This window comes from Ambystoma mexicanum, chromosome 5q (genome assembly GCF_040938575.1).
Source record: "Ambystoma mexicanum isolate Mex_15411 chromosome 5q, UKY_AmexF1_1, whole genome shotgun sequence".
Classification (NCBI taxonomy): domain Eukaryota; kingdom Metazoa; phylum Chordata; class Amphibia; order Caudata; family Ambystomatidae; genus Ambystoma; species Ambystoma mexicanum.
In genome coordinates, this window is record NC_090933.1 from 510,869,639 (window position 1) to 510,891,391 (window position 21,753).

At 48.3% G+C, this 21,753-nt stretch overlaps 1 protein-coding gene and 1 long non-coding RNA gene across 4 annotated transcripts in view; one reads left to right on the forward strand and one right to left on the reverse strand.

Annotated features, from left to right (window-relative positions):
- The window catches only part of CCDC178 (coiled-coil domain containing 178), a 3,486,252-nt gene that overhangs the window by 2,415,579 nt on the left and 1,048,920 nt on the right, over positions 1–21,753 (reverse strand). The gene's annotated exons all lie outside the window — the stretch shown is intronic.
- LOC138497482 (uncharacterized) overlaps positions 14,834–21,753 on the forward strand; it is a 238,933-nt gene continuing 232,013 nt past the window's right edge. For both annotated transcript variants that reach the window (XR_011278592.1, XR_011278591.1), the window contains exons 1-2: positions 14,834–15,073; positions 15,277–15,971. This is a non-coding gene — a long non-coding RNA (uncharacterized lncRNA). The remainder of the gene's footprint in view (positions 15,074–15,276; positions 15,972–21,753) is intronic.

Below are 21,753 nucleotides of genomic sequence, written 5' to 3' on the forward strand. Positions count from 1 at the left end.
CCTTAATCGTCATCGCTGCCGATGAGATGACTCTGCGTCCCATCGTGTCCAATTTCTTTCCCTCGCCGTCCGGTGGGGAGGTCGACATAGAGGCCAAAGCCCCCCTCGCTTTCTGACTGGCTGCCGCAGAGACGACCGAGTCCGGGGTCGGCTGTGCCCGAAGGCACAAGGGGGCTGCGTCCGGGACCCGGTACTTCTTCTCATACCGATCCCTTCTCGCAGGCGTTGTGGATGGGTTCTTGAGGAGGGCGAGACCCTCATCCCAGATATCGTCCAGTAGAGGTACAGCGAGGACCGTCTTCCTCTTGGTCTCGCGCTGTTGATAAAGGAAACCTTCCTTCTTCTTCTCTTCCGGGCAGAGCTGGAAAAGCTTGGATGCCCTGGCGATCACGGCATGAAACGATCCAATCTCGTCGGGCAGGGAGGCCCGGGGAGGAGGTGACGACGGAAGATCCTCGTCGTAAACCTCGTCGTCTGTACCCGTCGCGGGCGTGTCCGTCCCTGTATCATCCCCACGGGTCGTGGACGGGGAGGAGGGCTGAGCAGGGCGCGATGGTTGAAAAGGAGGTGGAGGATGAATCCTTCTTCTCTTAGGAGGAGGGCTCCCAGAAGGGCCTGGCTCCGGGTCCCCCGTCGGGAGCGGTTCCTCCGTTGGTGGTAACGGCAATCTCGTCCTTATCTCCGAGCATAAGGACTGTATAGCCAACAAAATGGCCGCCGAGTTGTCTTGCGGCACTGGTTGAGGGGATTCCGACTGGCGGTCTGGAGCCTCGTCGGCACCCTCGACGTTCTCGTCGTCTCCTAAGTCGGGATCCCTCCCGACGGGCTGGTCTTCTTCCACGCCAATGCCGTGGCTTAAGACTTCGATCAGCTCCTCTTCAGAAGTTGAGGCCGAATCCACGACGACCTCCTGCCCCCCTTTTTCTTCTCCTTCGGAGGTTTCACGGGGGTCCTGTCGATGGGCTTGAAAGAGGACTCCCTCCGCGGTGGCAGGGAGACTCTGAGCCCCGAAGTCGCCTCCACTGGTGTAGCCTCCACAGGCTGAGCCAGGGCCACCGCGACTGTCTTGATAGAGGCCTTGGCAGGGTGGATCAAGGCTTTCACCACCTTGGGTGCGCTCACCGCCTTCTCCTTGGGGGGAGGGTCACCGCCTCGCTCCCCCTCCGATGGGGCCTTCGAGCTCGACCGGGGTCTCTCCAGGAGCTTCGCCGGGTGCTCGGCCTTCCTCTTACCCGAGCCAGAGCGTTGGCTCGTGGTTGATGGCACCGGGGAGGATGCGCCCTGCCTGGCAGCCGTAGAGCCCGACCGTTCGGCGCTCCCGGTGCCAGCGGACTCGTGCTTGGCCTTCTGTTGGACCCCCGTCGCCGGGGCGCCCTCAAAGGTCTTAGAAGACCGCTCGGACTTCTTCTTCTTCTTCTCGCCTGATGGGCTTTTACCTTCCGGCCAGTTGGCGAGACGCAGATGGCGGTCCTTCATGGTCCGCTCCGACATATTGCCGCAAAACGCACAGTCCTTCTCCACGTGCGTCTTGTCCTCATCCAGGCAGTAGAGGCAAAGGGAGTGTTCGTCCTCCTTAAAGACATTCTGAAGCTGGCATCCAGGGCAGACCCTGAACAGCTTTCCGGGCGTCGAGCTTCCCTTCTCCTGGGCCATGACCGAGATGGGCCTGAGAAACCTCTGGAGTCCTCCAAAAGCATGGCTCGACGAAATCTTCACCCTTGAGGGGCGTAAAGGAATCCGGCACGGGTCCGTGTTGATCGGATAAAGAAACGGTGGAGCTTTAGGCTCTTTTGACCAAAAAAGAGAGAATTTTCCTATGAAAAAGCGCAAAAACCCACTACAGCTCGAGAGCAATAGCACGAGGATCCCAACACATGAACGTGCGGTAAAAATCTGAAGATGGCTGCCAGAGGCGGGGCTTAGGGAGATGGCAGTCATTGGCTGTGGTCAGTATGACGCAGAGATCAGTGATTGGTTACTACTACGAAAGACAGATCAGAAACGAAACTGATACTGATTTTTCTTTACCGAGGATTCCCAGCCTGACGACGGGGAATATTCATGAGCATGTGAATCCATGCCAGACCCCATGCTGGAGAATAGAGAGTTTTTAGGGAACATTCTGGGAGTTAAAAGTGGTGGCAGAACACAAACAATGGTGAGTTAACAGGCAGAAAAACCTACATTTGGGACACTCTGGGTAGTAAAATGAAAAGAGCAGCAGGATTAAAAACAGTGGCAAACAGGGATTTCACTCCAGGGTTGGAAAAAGGGGAATTCAGGAAGTGGGAGCAAGGGGGATGTAGAGTAATTAAGGATATGTTCCGAGGACAGAATGTGAAAACGTTTCAAGAGTGTAAGCAGGATTTTGATTTAGGGGAAGGGGAAAGACATACATATTTTCAGATTAGACATTGGCTGATGACCACGGAGATAAGAAATGCGGCCATGCGGGCCACAACGCAGTTTGAGCAGTTCCTCCTAATGCACGAGGGGTCCAGAGGGCTAATCTCAGATCTCTATAAACTCTTAGAGAATGCAGTCCCAAAGGCGAACTGGGTTTACATGAGCAGATGGGAACAGATACTGGGGACGAGAATGGAGAGAGGATTGGGAGAGGCTGTGGAGGGGGATACCGAAGTGGGCAAAGGCGGCGCAATTACAAGAGGCCTGATACAAGTATATTTTTGGATGGCACTACACCCCCGCCCATCTGCATGCGATATACTCGGCAACGCCCAATGAGTGTTGGAGGGGATGTGGGGAGGAGGAGACAGCAATCCACATATGGTTGGAGTGCACCAAAATTAGGCCTTTCTGGAGCGAAATCATATGAGCACAGGAACAGGCGTTTGGGTGGGGAGGAGGGGCAGGACCCCCAGGTGATCCTAATGGGGGGACTAAGGTCTGGGAGGGGGGGTGGGGGGGAAGGGACAATCCAAGCCGAAGGTCATATTTACGTTGGCAGTGATGTCCCTCATCCTCAGAGATGGAAGGGGCTCACAATCCCAATGGATCAGGAATGGCTGAGGAAGATGTGGGAGTTGGTAGCTATGGAATGGGTCACATACGCGGTCAATAATAATCTTGAGAACTTTGCAGCTGAAAGGGGAGAAACTCTGACCTACCTAAAAGGAGAGTTCAGGGAGCAGTGGTGCCCGCAAAGGCTTAAACTGTTGGATCTTCATGGTTGATTCTTCTGTGGGGCGAGGGAAGGACACGATTACCAGTGCTCTGGTGGAAGAGGGGGGGGAGCAGAAGGGGGGATAGTTATGTTGTTGTATTGCATGTTGTATAACAATAAAAAGAAGTTTAAAAAAAAAAGTGGCAAACTTCACAGGGAAGCTAGTTTCTGATGCAGTGGCAAAACTCAAGCCCAGCAGGGTTTAAATCAGTGGCAAGATCCAAAGGGCGGCAGTACCTTATTCAACGTAGTTGATGCACTCTCCTTGTAATCACATACACAATATCTGTTTTTTTAGCTTATATGTTTGGAAAAAGGCTTGTAATATGTAAGGTCCCAGAGTGGTATTTATGTAGGTTTTGCGCGTCCTTGAACCAGGGAAGCTGCCTTTGCAGTGCTCCCAATATTTAAAAAAAAAATATGTAAACATTCTGAAATATTATATACATGTTTTTGCTACTCTACATGTTGCTTCTTCCATTCCTTCCCATCTGACTATTAGTGGGTGGTAGTGTAGTGCATGCTGGTGGATAGTTTAGGATGAGCAGTCTCCCGAGCGGAGAGAATGCACGCAACTGCTTATAGTAATCAGCCATTGCAGAGCAAGGAGTAATTGGTTTGGTCCTGCCTTTTACATTCGTAGTAATTACAGTCTTGAGTAGGAAATGCCGAGAATCGACCAGGCAGAGGATTGCGATTAACCGCTGGCTCGGGATCCCTGGGATATATTCCTAATAATTCAGTGGTTCTGGTAGTGCCATAGCTTAGTGGAATATCATTGTGGCGTGGTGTTTGGAGGCTGTGGTGTAGTGTGCCTTCCGAAGGAGGGCTTCTGTTCAGAGTTATCACTCCTGTGGCACGTATCTGCCTTGAATGAGAGGTCCCATTATATCCAAGCTAGAATTTGTGAGGTGGGTCAGATGAAATGGTGAGTAGGGATGGGTGTGGAATGTCAGTGATGTCAGTGGAGCATGAGAGAATGGGCTATTTGCGTTGTAAAAAGTGGGAAAAGTACGGACAGATGCTCCTGTCAATAGTAAGGGAACAGTATGGAATTGTTTTAGGTCAAAAGAAGGCTAGGGTGCGGGAGGATTTATCGGCCGTTGAGGCTTTTTGATGCCCAGGCTGAGCAGCCCAAGCAGTGCCAGGATGATGCAGACTTGCGCGATGGAGGGGGTATGCCTCAGGGGCCCATGTTGTGGGGCTACTTCCTCTGTCTATTACTAGGATTATCATAGGACTGTGTAGGATCCATTAAAGGGGTCCGCCCGACAACAGGATCAGGGTTGCGCCAGCCCTAATTTCGGGTTGAGAAGCCCTTTCGAACGTTAAGTCCTGGAAGGTTTCGACTTAGCGTGTAAGGAAACCGGAGGGAGAGGCTGAATTCCTGTGTGTGGGGATTAGTGAGTAAAAAGTTGCAGAAGGCTTCAGTATCCTGTGGGCCCATGGGAGGGACTAGAGAAGCTTATGTTAGGGGAGCCTAATTTCCTGACATTCAGAAACAAGTGGGCTCTGGGAGGTGCTAGTGCAGCTTAAGTTGAGAGAGCCTGCTTCATTCAATTAAAGGAACAGGTGGGCTCTGGTGGTGTGGGGGCTAGAATAGCTTATGTTAGAGTGATTCTGTTCAATGTCATATGCTGGCTCTTGTCACAGCGACCAGATCTGCATTGATTAAATATGGAGGGTTATGTAAATTATCGGTGGGGGAGCTGGGTTTGGAGGGTGGTTTGAGGCGTATGAGGGGGTTGTTTGTTGTGCAGGGGCAAGTGGATCAGATTAGGTATGCACGGTGGAGGAGGAAGAGGAAAAGAGCCAAGTGTTGTGCAATTTGGAGGAAATCGTGGGAAAACCATTTTTCAGTGATTAAAAGGATGTCAGGACACTGATAGATCTTACATATTATGACTATTTCTTTAGACAGATCTTGCATTGATGAGAATGCCTTTGAAGAGACTATTTCTTTGACGCTGGGGGCTTTAGGTGCTAGGAGGGAAATTGGTGTGGTAGAAGATTGCCTGTGGAGGACTGGGGTTGGCTCGAAGTGGAAGGAGATGAAGGTGATGACAGACATGGCGTTAGAGGGTGAGTGGAGAAGGCCAGGGTGATTGGAGAGGTCGTGAAGTCGTTTGGTACGGCAACTTGGAGAGTCGATGGTGTATGCGAAGGGTGGAGGGAGTTAGTGTTCAGGTTGCTGGGAGATGGTTGGTCTAAAGAGGGAGAGTCAGTGGTGTTAGGGGCAAAGGGAGAGAGGTAGAGGCAGTCAATTTCTGATTTGGAGCTGGTGATCCAACTGGGTGTGGGGAATTAGGAGACATTCTCCTCTTGGTTTGGGTGGTGAAGTGCTTGGCTTACATGATTTGGGGTTGATTAGCAGATTGTGGAGGATTTGAATGGATTTGGTGGGTAGGGGAAAGGGAGTGGGTGTAGATGTGTGTATTTGTCACTCCTGTGGCACGTATCTGCCTTGAATGAGAGGTCCCATTATATCAAGCTAGAAGTTGTGAGGGGAGTCAGATGAAATGGTGATTAGGGATGGGTGTGGAATGTCAGTGGAGCATGAGAGAATGGGCTATTTGAGTTGAGAAAAGTGGGAAAAGTACAGAATGATGCTCCTGTCAATAGTAAGGGAACTGTATGGAATTGTTTTAGGTCAAAAGAAGGCTAAGGTGCGGGAGGACTTAGCCGTTGAGGCTATTTGATGCCCATGCTGAGCAGCCCAAGCAGTGTCAGGATGAGGGCTTGCGAAATGGAGGGGTTATGCCTCAGGGGCCCATGGTGTGGGGCTGTTAGGGAGAATTCTCTGTTTAGGCTGAATTTCCTAACCTAGTGAGTCCCCCCAGCAGCTTTGCTGGATTTTTGGGGTTTATTTTTTTCTCCTGCCAAGAGTGAGACTCTTTTACCCTCACTCTTGGGCATGATTTGAGTGTGTTTCTTTGAATCTAGATGTGTTTAATGGGCTATGGGGTCTTTTACTCCATAGGGCTTCATGTGTTTTTGTGATATGTGTTACACAGCACCCTCAGTGCAGTGACACAGGGGTGTCATAGTGTCTCCCAGGGCATGTAAAGTCACCATTGACTTTACTAGTCTTAAATTCTGAACAGAACCAGTACAAACCATCATATTGTGGACATACTGGCTGGGGCAATTCAATTGCCCCAGGGTCTGTTAGTCGAGGGGGCACGTCTCCGTCCCCCCTGATCGAGTTTTGGCTGGTGGCAGTGGATACTACTTTTTATATTCAACCGCGAATATTTTCCTATGGGATTTCCCATTGTTTTAGGCTACTATCTTTATTTAATTATTTACGGTAGCCTCGAACATACCGCCAGTTTATTTAATTAATATGAATTCTCCGGTTGGTATTTTTTGCCAAAACTTGATTCTAAAATGGCGTTTGTGTTCTCTTCTGTTACTCTAACCCAAGTCGAGCCCTTTGTTCCACTTTTTGGCGGGCTTCTCCACAGAAGCCCTCCAAAGTGGTGCCACTCTGTCTGGGGTACTTAGGAGGGGTGGAGGGGGATTTAGGCACCCTGGACTGAGTTGCCTAGGCAACTCAAGTCGCACACCATCCTGATTGGCCCAAGTGGTGAGCCGGCCGGCTCAACACTTAGCATGTTTGAGTGACAGCTAGGCTGAGTGAAAGGGGGTTTTCTGCATAAAAGCAGGGCTTTGGGGACTGGAACTTCAGAAGTCGCCACAGGACCTAAGAGTCCGACGAGGGAGAAGCTGAGCCGACCTGCCACGACACCACCACCGGTGGAGCCCTGCTGGACCGTCTCACCACTTTTCCCAACGACAGAGGAGATCTCCCACCAGAGAGTCTTCTTCCTTTGACTGGTGGGGATAACCAGTTTCACCGTCTTTTCACCTTCCCGAAGTACCTCGTGGCCGCCTTGCCTGTGCCAAGCACCCCAGCAACCGGGATACCACGTTTTACCACGACCGCGAACGAAGGTACCACCTTTAACCGGACAACTCTGCGGCTGGTTTCTTCCCTGGTAGTGCAACAACCTTCATCTTTCCTCCAAGTCGAGATCTTCTCTTCCCCTGGACGACGACGCAACTTGCACGCACTGCCAGGGACAACTGCCACCGCTGGAGGATCCTTCCCACTTAAGGTACCGTGTCTGGCCCGGCTTCCCTTGCTACTGACTGAACGGGGTAGATTTAGCCCCCGGCTTTCGAACCTGGGTTAGCCTGGGACACCCTGGCTAAACTTTCCTAAGCCTCTCTAAACTCTTTTTGAACTCTCTGCAAGACTTTCTAAGCCTAGAGGAACTGTGTGATCTTGGGCGCATTTGTGCTCTGCTCTCTCTAAGAGTGGGCCCAGCCTTTGGACTTTGGCTCACCAGTGACTTTTGCTCTTCTGCCTTGCTAACAGTGTTCCTGAACCTTAGAGTGGTGTAGCTTTCCATATTCTATCTCCCCCCCCCTTTCTCACAATCTTATTGGAGTGCCATCTAGTTAAGCGCTCACCTCTGTATGAAAATAAGTGGTGTTTTACTGTGACTTATCTGATAAGGAAAAAGGGGTGTACATATTAAGCTGTAGTTGGTTGCAGGCCATCCATTTTTTTATATCTTGCATACATCGGTCTATCATCTCAAATGCCTCAGATAGATTTTTTGTCTCCACATAAATCTGTGTATTGTCAGCATATGAGTGAAATCGTAGACCGTATTTCCTCAAGATGTCGAACAGTGGTCTAATATATAGGTTGAAGATCAGAGGTGAAAGTGCTGACCTCTGGGGGACTCCGCACCTCAGTTGTATTAACTCTGAGAGAAATGCTCCCATTATCACCTGCTGAGTTCTATCCTGTAGAAAGGAGTCAAACCAGTCTACCACTACTTTGGCTGCTCTGCCAATGTTTCCGATACGTTGAAGTATAATCATATGGTTGATTGTATCAAACGCCGCCGACAGGTCAAGCATCAACAATATCGAATTGCTTTGCCTGTCGGCGGCTTCCAGTAGGTCATCCTGTACTGCTAGTAGGGCAGTCTCTGTCCCATGATTAGGGTGAAACCCCGATTGGTGTTCATCTAAGATGTCTCTACTGTCAACAAACTGCTGAAATTGATTGCAGACAATTTTTTCCAGGATTTCTGTGGGCCAGCATAAGTTGTCTACCGGGCGGTAGTTTTTAAGTACCATAGGGTCTAGGTTAGGCTTTTTCAATACAGGTTTTACCAACGCGCCCTTAAGTGCGCGTGGGACATAACCCTCTGTGAGGGATTTGTTCACAAAGGTTGTTACAAATGGGATAAGTTAGTTGCCAAACGGATGGCCGTACAGGCTGGCATAGGAAACGCTAGATCTTTTGTAGGTTTTAGTTGAAGTATTAGGGCCTGTATTGTTTCCTTCTCATTAGGCTGGAAACTAAAGATCTCCTCAATTTCCTTGTTTTCTATCCCTACTTCCTCTTCTCCAAAATCTCCCCATTCTTCTGCAGTCGTTACTCTTCTGAATGTCCACGATTTTTTGTTCAAAAAAATCGTTGAACTTATTAGCCTTTTCCTGTGAATTGGCGGTCGGTGCTGACATACATTTAGGATTCCTAAATCTTGATACTACATCGAATAAAGCCTTGGACTGATTGCCTGCTAACTTAATTTCTTCATGGAGGAAATCTTCTTTGCCACAAAGATGGCATTTTTATATTGCTTTAAGCGGACTCTCGCCTTCTCTGCGTCTTCATCTTATTTAGAGGACCTCCAAAGTTTGTTGGCCTGTTGAACCTGTTTACGCATTAAGCTCAATTCTGGGCTAAACCAAGATTTAGAATGTTTGAGTCTGAGTGGTGCATATTTGTCACAGATTTCCTTTATCAGATCTGCCCCTTTACTGAAAAATTCTTCACATGTCAGATTAGTATCTAGGCATGCCAATCTGTTTTCAACTTCCTCCCCAGGGATTTTTTCTAAATCGGACGCCTTCCGACACCAAATTGGTGTAGTGTCCCGTCCTTTCCCCCTCTGGTGTCCTGTTTCCCTAACAGTTACTTGTTGTAGGTAGTGATACGACCACAGGAGTGGGATAGTTTCACCGAATTGGACAGCTCCCCCTCTTGCTGCTAGGAGATCTAGACAATGCCCTTTCTTATGGGAGGGTTCTCTAGTGATAAGCTCCAGGTCATGGTTATCCAGGAGTTCCATCAGGGCAGCATAGTGTAAATGAGAATTATCTCTTTCTAACCAAATATTCCATTCTCCTATACATAGTATGTCTTTATATTTACTCCCCAGAAGTGTAAGGTGAGCATCTAATATTTCCAAAAAGTCCAGTAGGGGTCCAGGTGGTCTGTAGCCCAACAGTACTTTGATTGTTTGAGTATGGGACATCAGGATGGAGAATTCCCCAAACTGGATGTTGTCATTCCAGTTTCTCCAGATAGTCATATATGACTTGTAGATTATGGCAATCCCCCTCCTCTCATATCCTCTCTATTAATGAACTGAATGGTATACTTCTCTGGGACCAATTTTGAAACATTTATGAAACATGGTTTGTGACCCTTCGGTAAACCATGTCCCAGTTAAACACAACAGCTCCAAGTCTAATTCTTGAATAGGTTCTCCCATCTCTACCGCATGTGCCACCGCTGAGCGTGCATTCAGGGAGGCCACTTTTATGGTAGGGTTCTCCTCTTGCCCTATCTTCTGAGTATTCCTTTCTAGTCCAAAATGCCGAATTTTATTTAAACATCTTACATGTAGGTGACCCTGCCCAACATCCCAGGATCTCATCTGTGTCCATGTATAGCTTACATTAATTTTTGGATGCTTCATCATCTAGGGCTTATCTTCACAGAAATGGTTGTCGGACGGCCCAGCAAATTTTATAAGGAATTCTCTGCAGATGTTACACCCTCGCTGCTAGCAAAGCTGAATGAAGCGCAAGACACAGGTACTCAACCAACATCACTGAGGGAGTCAATTATTATCCCGCTATTGAAGCCAAACAAGCCTGACACTGACTGCGGGTCCTATAGGCCCCTCTTGTTGCTCAATCTGTACCGGGAAAATACTTACAGCCCTATTAGCCAACAGGTTTAGGATGGTGACATCCAAGCTCATACACCCAGACCAGACAGGATATGTTCCATATAGGAACATCACATATAACCTTAGGAGATTACATCACATCATAGATCAAACTCGCAACAGTATGAGTCATTATGCTGTAGCCTCACTAGATGCAGTCAAGGCATTTGACTCGGTTAGATGGCCATGGCTGTTCGCGGCACTGAGCAATTTTGGCATATGGCCCACGTACATTAAATGGGTACCACTGCTGTATAGCAGTCCTGTAGCGAGTTAAGGCAGGCAACCATATCTCAGATCACTGGTTTCTAGGTAAGGGTACAAGGCAGGAGTGCCCATGGTCCCCAATGTGCTGCATATTGGCCTTAGAACCCTTAGCGGTAAATCTCCGGAAGGAGTATCAAGACGCGGGCATAGGTACACATGACAGTAAGAACTTGATCTCCCTATATGCTGACGACCTGCTCTTATATTTGCAGAACCCGGAGACTAACCTACAATATATTCTAGATGTGTTTGCATGATACGCAGACCTTTCAAGCATTACAATTAATATATGATATGATATGGCATTTATGACGCGCCTATACACAAGTGTTTCAAGGCGCGATGAGGCAAGGTAGGGGAACAGAGGGAAGACAGAGACAACGATCTTAATAGGCCAGGTGACATTGAGATTGCGCAAGTGCAGGGGAGGGGGGGAAGAGGGAGGGGAAGTGCAGAACATAGGATAACAGTAATAACTAGAACAATAAATAGGAACAATAATAAGAAGTGCAGCCAGCTGGTGGCAAGTGCAAGGGTAAGTGCAGACATCAAGTGCCAAGTTCTAGTATGGGCTGTAATATGCAGAAATCGTGCTTGTTCCCCTTGGCAAGTTATAACGGGAAACCTTTGAACACACTGCCAGTGCTGCCGGTTAAGTGGGAGGTGTTAAAGGAGTTGTGTTTTGGTGCGCAAGGAAGGTGTGGAGAAGGAAAAACCGAGTGTGTCTGGAAAGAAATCAGATAGGGAACCACCAGTGCTATCTCCAGAAGTTGAACTAGGAAGGGTGGAAGGAATTAAAGGAATGGAGAAGCGAGGAGGGGGTGTGCCAGCGATTTCTGTGGTTACAACTCTATTGGCTCCACCTAAGCGTTTCTCTAGAGATCAGCAGAAGTTTAAATCTTTCTTAATGCAATGTGAATTACATTGTATGTGTAGACCAGAGTCTTTCCCCAATGAAAGGGCTAAGGTGGCTTTCTTTTTTTTTTCTTTACTCTTTATTTATCTTATTCAAACAGTACATGCAAGATGTAATGCATCTAAAATCAACATAAAGTATAGTATATCTCAACACATACATCTTTTAGAATTCGTCATACCCCAGGAAATTCAATAAAGAGATATTCATAGATTAAAGAAACTCATATACACTGTGGTCATAATACATTTTCAAATGAAAACAATCTTGTACAAAAGACAAAATTCAAATTTTCCAACATACAAACACAAAACATACATAACAAAAACATACACTACAACAAACAGGACAAACACTGATACAAGTAAACATTCAATTAGATTAATCGTTTATATATGCAATATACCATTACCATATAAATCAATAAAAGATCTCCACAAGATCCGATCTGCCTCTTCTTTACCCTTCATCTTATACATGACTACTTCATATGTTAAGGTATTGCCCCAGAGTAGTCACATTTTGGTGTGAAGTCCTTGACAGATTGGATATGACTCTTTCTGTTAAATTTCCAAGAGGGCCGTTACAGGTTTTGCTTTTGGCAAATACTGGGTGGTGTTTGACGGCTCGTTTATATGGTTCTTGGATAAATAGGATATTGGTGATAGCAGTGAAACAGATTTTGAAAGTTTGGAAGACAAGGAAGAAGCCAAAGGATGAAGAATGGATTAATGATGTGGTGATTTTATCAGATTTTGAATTAGTCATGTATAAGAGGAAGGGTAAAGGCGGCTTTCTTGATTTCTTACTTGTCAGGCGAGGCGGCAGCATGGTCTTTTGCTTTAGTCGGAGCTGGAGCTAGAGAGTTAGAGAGCTGGGAAGCATTAAAGGTAGAATTCAGCAAATTGTTTGATAGACGAACGCTGACCCAGAGTGTAGATAATGAGTTATTGGAGCTGAAGCAAGGAACAAAGAATTATCAGTTTATATTACCCAATTCCGAGCACTGGTATTGGAGAGTGCTTGGCCTGAGCAGAAAAGGTCTTCTCTTTTCTATAGGGGTTTGCGAGAAGAATTCAAGGACGTTTTGACGACTGTTCAGGAGAGGCCAGTCTCTAGTGAGGAGTTAATTACTTTGGTGTTGAAATTAGACGCAAGATTGAGTGAGAGACCTCAGGAGTGCAGGAGATCGGCCTCCGAGGGAAGGCTTTGGGTATGAAGTGAGCGACCTAGAGGGGATGCTGCTCAAAGAGAAGTTAAGGGTCTGGGAAGAGAAAGACAGTTTAGGCTTCTCTTAACAAAAGAAGAGAAGGAGAAGAGACAAAAGGAGAATCTTTGTCTATATTCTGGGGACAGTGGCCATTTTGTAGGGCATTGCCCAAGAACCCCCACGAAGATTCCAAAAATGTTCAGAAAGAGGTCAGATGGTGGCGAATTGATTCAAGCTTCCGTGCCACACATAACTATAAGCGTATCCTTGTACAGGAAGGATGGTTTAACATGTGGGAGTCCCTGTGTGCTTGATTCAGGGGTGACTGGCAACTTTATGGATAAGGCTTTGGCTATTCGGTTTGTAGTGCCACTAGTGTCCAAGGAGGTTCCGGAACAGGTCAGGGCAGTAGATGGGACTCAACTTACATCTGGGATTATTACACAAACCACAGAATCCCTTGGTTTGAAGATTTCTGAAGGTCATTGGGAACAGATTGCGTTTGAGTTTATTGATGCACCACAACTGCTGATTATCTTGGGTATGCCCTGGTTGACTTTGCATAACCCTCTAATCGACTGGGCCAAGAGGACACTGGAGTTTCGGTCAGAGTATTGTTTGGAACAATGTGTTAAGGCATGGGAGGAGTTTGATACGAGGAAAGGTGAAAGTCTGGGAGAGTTTTTGGCAGGTGGATTGGCTGAGGAATATGTGATTGGTGCGGTGGTTGGAACCTTGCCGGTGTGCTTTCAAGAGTTTGAGGATGTCTTTAGTGAACAAGAAGCAAATGAGTTACCACTGCATCGTCCTTATGATTGTAAAATCGATTTAGACGAGGGGGCACCTATTCCTTGTGGCAGAATATATGCATTGACAGAGAGAGAATGAACATCTGAAGACATACTTGCAGGAAAACCTTGAAAAGGGATTAATTCGCCATTCTCAATCTCCAGCGGCATTGCCATTATTTTTTGCGCCCAAGAAGGATAAGAGTTTAAGAACTTGTATTGACTACAGAGCCATCAATAAGATTACGATCAAGAACCGCTACACGCTTCCGCTGATTTCTGTAATGCTGGATACCATTCAAGGTGCCAAGATATTCTATAAATTGGACCCACGTGGAGCTTATTATTTGGTAAGAATCCGAGAAGGTGACGAATGGAAGACAGCGTTCCGAACTCGTTTTGGATTGTTAGAATATCAAGTAATGCCATTCGGGCTTTGCAATGAGCCAGCAGCATTTCAATATTTCATCAACGAGGTTCTGTGGGAATACCTGGATGTTTTTGTCATAGTCTATATCAATGATATTCTATATTTTCCTGAGAGGAGCATCAGCATCAGGAGCATGTTCGAAAGGTATTGATATTGAGGAAATTACGAGAGAACCATGTATTCGCCAAGTTGGAGAAACTCCTGCAAGATTTGTCGAGATTTGAGGCTTGTGAAGAGTATGAATACCCCCGTCCCTAAGCAACCAACAGCAAGATATGAATATACTTGCTGTTCGAGGATTAGGGTCACAGGTGGCAGGAACAGGAACACCAGGTCCTCCAAATGGCTGCTGTGAGAAGAGGTGCAGGTTAGGTAAGAACAGAGAAAAGCCTGTATGCAATGGGTCAGTACAACAAAGAAAGGAACACCTACCAGGATGTAGAATGCAGTCCGTAAAAACTCGGAGGAGCACTGCAGTGTGGTGAAACATCAGGAGTAAAGCCTGTTCCCTCAGAAGGCTCAGACAACAACTGGCAGAATGAAAATCAGAAGGCCAGTTAGTAGAACCTGCTGGAAGCACCTGAACAAGAGCGAAGTGGAGGATACATGGAGCACTTGAATCCAGAGGCTGATGCAGAACGTGATCCAAACCAAGCGACTGAACAAAAAGGAAAATCCAAAACAATCCGTATTAAGAGGTCCGTAGTCAGCAGGAGGCATAGCAAGTGAACAACGTTGAGCCGATAAGGAAGAGACAAGAGGCAGTCCAAAAAACGAGGTCCGAGGTCGGGTATAACAAAGACAGGATCGAGGTAACCAAGACGCCAAATGCTGGATGAAGCAGCTGGGAAGCACTGAATGTCGAAACCCCAGCTGTTTTAAGTGTCCCGCTACGGGGCCCGGATCACGTGACTATGCGTGTGCATCACGTGTCGGTTACCGTACTTCTTGGTTGGCTGCAGGACCCGTACCACTTCGGGTGTCATGGGATCCGGAAGTAAGAACGGCTATTGAGCCTGATGATGGCCGGATGGAGAACTGTGACGCTGATGGAGAATCGGGACACTGTGTCACGTGATTGCTGATAGGCTGGGGCAGAGGATCGGAAGGCCATGTTGTATGGCGGTAACCGCAGGAGGCGTCTTCTTACTGAAATAGGAGGGCCACCATGTCTACCCAAGCACCATGGCAAACACCACTTGTTTTACAGGAAATGCCGTACTTGTGAGGTAACGGGGCGTTTACTCCTGAGTGGGGACCTTGTGTTGTGTAATCTTGGGGCAGTACCTAAGCGTGATGGGGCATGCCTGGCAGAACTGCGTGTGGACCTTGTGTTGCATATTTTTGGGGCAGTACCTAAGCATGATGGGGCATGCATGAATGTTTCACACGACAAGGGTGGAATTCTTAGGTTTTGTGATTTCTCTTGCAGGACTGGAGATGGATGCCAGTAAGATTAAGGCGGTAGTGGATTGACCAACTCCCACTTGTGTGAAAGATGTTCAGAGTTTCATCGGATTGGCACATTTTTATCGTCAATTCATTCAAGACTTCTCGCTAGTGGTAACACCCATCACATGATTACTGAAGAAGGGAGTAAAATTCATCTGGGAGAAGGAAGCTGAAGAAGCATTTACCTTCTTAAACAACCAGTTCACCTCTGTACCGATATTGTCGCATCCCGATGTGGATCAACCATTTTTTGCAGAGGCAGATGCTTCTGATGTGGCCTTAAGAGCAGTGTTTTCACAGACATCCGAGTACTGGCCAGTTACATCCGGTAGCATTCTATTCCAAGACGTTTTCGTGCACTGAAAAGAATTACACCATTTCTGACAGGGAACTCTTCGCGATTAACGTTGCTTTTGGAGAGTGGAGACATTATTTGCTTGGACCTCAACATAAAGTAACAGTTCTTACAGATAATTAGAATCTTTTTTTGCGCTCAGCCAAAACGTTAACGCTGCGTCAGTTAAGATGGTCCCTTTTCGTCGCTGAATTCGATTTTGTTAATACTTTTAAGCCTGGCCGACAGAACAGCAAGGGAGATGCCTTATCCAGATGTAATCCAGGAAGTTCCAAGGAAGATTCATTGGCACCTGTGCAGTTGCTTCAAGATAAGACAAGGTAACTTTGTGATTGCTGAGGTACGAAAGGTTGTGAGTTTGAGTGAACAGGTGCAAAAAGAAATGACTGAGGAACAGATGAGAGAATGGGCAAGAGAGGATCCGGCAAGAGTGATCAAGGATGGGTTGCCGTTGGTGGATGCTAGGTTATATTTTCCTACAGAGGAATTGAGGGAGGAGGCTCTTAGTCAAAGTCATGATTCCCCCCTAGCAGGACATCCAGGTTTCAGAAAGACTTTGGAACTAGTACGCAGAGAGTTTTGGTGGGAAGGTATGCGTAAGGCTGCCTTAAATTATGTAAAGACGTATGAGGTTGATGCGCAAGCAAAATCAGAAAATCAGAGGCGTGCAGGTTTGTTGACTCCTTTGCCCACTCCTCCACGTCCCTGGCATACAATCTCTTTAGATTATATCGTAGATTTACCTCTAGATCAGGGTTGCACCACACTTTTAGTAGTGATAGATGTTCTTTCAAAGGCCAGTCATTCTATTCCCATAGAGGGTACTGTTGCACCCTCAGTGACTCAAGGTCCCGTCCTCTTGCCCATACCTAGGAGCCCTTAGTCTTAGAACAGGATTTCCCTCTACTCTGGTGGACATGAAACAAGGAGGCAATGGGGAAATTGGAGGGACTCTGAAGAACCCCCATATATCGCCTAGGGTGCTCTTCACCTTGTTGGTGAGCATCCCGGATACCTAGAGTCACCTTAAAGCCCTACAGAGGGAAATATAATGTTATTTTGTCTAAGAAGGTTTAAGTGTGATACCATCTGCTGCAGTAATCGCTCAGCTTGCACTAACAAGCATAGTACTGCAACCTTCATCATCTTGTGATAAATGGTTATTTCTGGAAAGAAGTACAGAGATGATTACTCCAAGAGATTACATTGAAAGTTCAAAAACATTAAGACACGCCACAGAGTTCGAACACAGAGCAGAACTGGATGGTTGTAACTCCTGCAACCAATCTTTTTTTTTTTCAAATGTATTTTTTTATTGAAATCTCGGATCACAAAGTATAATTCAATCACAAACAATCATATAGCATTATAGCTGCTTAACATTCATGTGTCGGGACTTCCTTTTGTCTGGTTTAACAATAGAACTGTTGCTCTTACACTAGTTAGCAATTTCTTATGAAACAGTTTAAAGAAAATCAATTAGCGCTAAGTCTATGCACTGTTCCAGGACAATAGAGGAGGAAGGGCAGAGAAGAGGAGAGAAAAAGAAATAAATTTAAAAAAAATAAAAAAAAAGGGCAAGGCACATAATGGGCCTCATTACACGGAAGGTGGAGGACCAAGGTGCTATTAGCACCTTGGTCCATGCCGGTAAAATAACGGCACCGCCTTGTTGGAAAGGGAAATTACCGCCCTATTCCAAGGTTGGCGGGGCGGTAATTCCCCCTTCCACCACTGCCCTTCCCCATTCCCATTTTTGCCCCATAGGGCATAATGGGAATGGGGAAGGTGCTAATTACGGCACCGCAATTTTGCGGTGCCGTAATTAGCACCAAGGTCCCTTAGCGGGTTGGTTTTTAACGCCTGCAAAAAGCAGGCGTTAAAGCACCAACCCGCTAAGGCACCTCGTAGTAAGGCGGCAATGGTTAATGGTCACCGTTACCATTAACGGTGACCGTTAACCATTACCGCCATCCGTGTAATGAGGCCCAATGTCTTCTGTGCTTATTCAAAATATACATTTCATACAATCTCGGGTCATCGTCATGGGTTCAGCAGGAGTTTTACCAGTCTAGGATGGAAGATCATATGCTCTTTTTCTGCCACATATTCTAGGAAAGGCACCCATGTATTCATGAATTTAGGGAGCTTCTTATCAATCGTGGCTGTCAATTTTTCCATGGCAAGTAGTTCCCAAATTTTTACCCACCAGTATGCTGTATGTGGGCCCTCCACCTCTTTCCAAAATTGGGCTTGTGTGAGCCTAGCAGCCATAAGAAGATGGGAGACTAGTTTGGCTCTGGGGCCTGACATTAGATACGAGCCATCCTCAGTAGCGTCACCCAGCAGCAGAATTCGCTGGTCCATTCCTGCAAGCAATCTTGTGTGCAGATGGAATCTTAAACTTTCAGTAGCTGCATCTGTAATATCTGCATATGCAAAACTGCCCTCTTTGCTAGGGGATAAGTGCTCTAGATCGATCTCCTGAAGTAATGTTTAAGAAAATTAAAGTCAGGCGGGCGCTGTTGTGCGCCGGACAAGATGGCCGCCTGATCTACGAGCTCCGTGGCAGGCAGATCACTCGATCCGGATTTCTTGCCTTTGCGACTAGCAACCGGAACCAAGCTGTGATGACTTGCGTACTGCTGGCTCAGGGATCATCTGGCCCGAATCCCAATGGAAAACGGTGTCGGGAACCCTGCCAACGGGTACTGCTGCGACCTTCCCCCGACGGCTGTGGAACTGCGCGCCAAAATCAGGCGCTGGAGAAGTGACGGATCGAGCCGCCCCACATAGCCGGGACACCCTGCCGCCCTTCGCGGAGACCCGCCGGGCAACGGAACACCTCCACACCCCCACATCAGAGCAGAGACCAGGAGCGGATACTGCGGCACACGCCAACGGTGCGGGGCCCTGCACCCGGACGGGCTCTGGCCCCTATGCGCTCGGCCGGCGCTCTTGCTTGGAGGCGGGCTGCTCCTGCATCGGCCTTGCTCTGCTTGCCAAAATCTGGCGCTGGAGAGGTGACGGATCGAGCCGCCCCACATAGCCGGGACGCCCCGCCACACTTCGCAGAGACCCTCTGGGCGGCGGAACACCACCACACCCCCACATCGGAGCAGAGACCGGGAACGGACACTACGGGACACACCAACGGTGCGGGGCCCTGCAGCCGGATGGGCTCTGGTCCTTGGGCGCTGGGCAGGCGCCCTGGCTTGGAGGCGGATTGCTGCTACATCGGCCTTGCCCTGCCCGCCCCCTCGGAGAGTGTATAACAACATGGGGGCGGCTTGGTGGTAGGCCCCCCCCCACCGTCGGCGAGACTCCAGCAAACGGGGTAGAGCTGCGGCGCACCAGCGGACACCAGGCGCCGTGCTCCCCTGACTACATGGGCTAAGACACCAGACCCCTGGTTGTCACAAGGTACGTGGGGGATTGGAGTCCTCGAACGCCCCCATTGAGGAACACTGACTTACACACTCCCCAAAAGGTGTCCTACAGATTGATTGACAGCAGTTTCATAACTTTGGGCTGCATTCCCTCGGGGGAAACATCACTCGCTCGTGCTCAATAAAGAACGCCCTGGGGCCCTGCAGCTCGCGCCGGAAAACGTACTGTGGCCCTGACCCCGCTCCTCCTCCCCTCAGGGTGCCCCCTTGTGACGTGGATCAACCTCAATCCTCCCGCTCTATCTGCAAGCGGCACGGACGGCACTAGACTCCTGCACTGTACCTTGAGGGGTTCTGGCCTCTGGCTGCTCTGCTGTGGCCTCCTGGCTACCCTAGATGTGCGTCCCATGCATGGACTGAGATCACCCACAAACCATACCATCTTTCCGGGATAACGTGCGGGGACCCACTAACAGTTGAATACACATCCTGACGTTCCTATAAATAATGCAGAGAGGCGGGGAGGTAGACTTTCTCGCTCCCCTGCAAATACAACGGGACACCTGAGCTTTAGTGGCCGACCTCCGGAGAGGTGGAGCTGTGACACCGCGCCTGGGTCCCCGGTGACCAACTGCGGTTACCCCCATCTACCTGCGCACAGTTTGCTTTGAGGCTTCATCCCTAACCCACCCGTTATCGACCGAGATCCCACAGGCTACACTAGTAGTCATCTCTATGGTGTGGAAGTGTATGCGAAATCTGTACAACTAATTCCTGTAGGTCAAGCATTGTAAACCCATGTGTAGTCGGATCAGAGTAAATGTCAGATAAAAAACCATCAGCCCCCTTGGTCACCTGTTCGATCCTCCGAGCCCCCCCCAGGCGGTATAATAAGCAAATAGGGCGGCCTGCCGTGGTGCACCAACTCAACTGTCTGCACAACTTTGGAGACCTTCAACTCACTAGAAGGGCAAATACTGTATCGTACTGTCATCCCGGGTGACCATCGCCGGCACCATATCCTCCATCAAGGCCCATATGGAGAGGACCGACAGCCGGGTGTCGGAGGTTGAGACAAGGGTGAGCTCCACTGAGGATGGTCTGGGTGCCCTACGGGCGAAGGTGTCCTCTCTTTCCACCCGGGTCCTTGAAGTGGAGAAGAAAAATTAGGACCTCGAATCCCGATCGAGACGGAACAACCTCCGCATTATTGGTGTTCCCGAGGATGGTATCAATGAACCGATGGAGGACTATGTCGAACATACACTACTATCACTCCTCGACTCACCGAAGCTCTCCCCGCAGTTTGCCATAGAGCGGGCGCACCGCGCCCTGACAGCTAAACCCAAGCCGGGCGCGCCTCCAAGGCCCATTATAGCTAGGGTTCTGAACTTCCGAGACCGAGATGCCCTCCTCAGAGCCGCAAGAATTAAGGGGGGAACTCCTGTTGGGAAGAGCACGGATACATCTTTACCCCGACTTCTCTGTGGCTGTCCAATGGGAGCGCAAGACTTTCCTGGCGGTAAAGTGAAGGTTAAGAGATCACGGAGTCAAATACTCTATGCTATATCCCGCCAAACTGCGTGTAGAGCATGCTAACAAGGTGTATTTTTTCACGATCCCAGAGGAAGCCTCCAGATTCATCGACAAACACTTCCCAGGCTGAACCTCCCCACTCACCTTGTTTCTACAGCCATTACGTTGCCCCGTGGGGAGGTCGCCAACTCCGACTACCTCTCTGCGCCAGGAATATATTAGTCTTTGCCTCCTTGACAAGTTCAGTTTGGTTCACCACTACATGTCAGTGTCACAATAATGTGTGCAAAACCTTCTTCAAGTTACATACGATGTTTTTTTTTTAGGCACTATGTTTTATCCTGATCTGCCGTTGGCCCGGAGCGATGTCACCAGTCCGGCTCACAGGCCCCCTGGCGTTGATGCTGCTAGTTTGGATTTGGTTAATGGGTTTTGGGACTATCATTCCTCTAATAGGGGGGGGGGGTGTGGGTGGGGGAGGGACACGTTGGGTGTTATGTTATAAAAAGCTTGGCGTTGGCAGCATGGGTGGCGCACGGGGTAACAATGACCGATTGGGGCTACAGGGCTGCTAAACCGGCCCATTGGACACCAACACGTTCTTGATTCGAACACTGCTACATCGTTGTCTGAAAATAATTTGACGTTTATGAGCTGGAATGTGCGGGGATTGGGCAATTTTAAGAAAATTAGACAACTCCAGCTACAAACCGAACGTCATGGGACCGAGATACTTTTTTTGCAAGAGACACATGCCTACGCCGAACAATGTGCTAGATTTGCCAAAATGTGGGGCCCCCAGAGATACTTCACTAACTTCTCTACCCAAAGTCGTGGGGTCATGACCCTTATCCATAAAGAGTCTTAAATTCACACTTATATCCTCACAGATAGACCCCCAGGGCAGATATGTGCTACTCCATGCCATGCTTCAGAACAGATGGTCCTACTGAATATCTACGGCCCTAAAATAGACGACCCAGAATACTATACACATCTCACATCCCTTCTCAATGGCTTCCCTCTAGTTCCAATCCTTTGGGGTGGCGACTTCAACACAATTTTTGATGTAAACCTCGACAGATCTGGAACCAGTCCCCGCCAACTCACCAAGGCAGCCTATACCGCACTGTCATCCCTTCCTCGCCTCGCCATGGTTGACGCATGGAGACTCCTC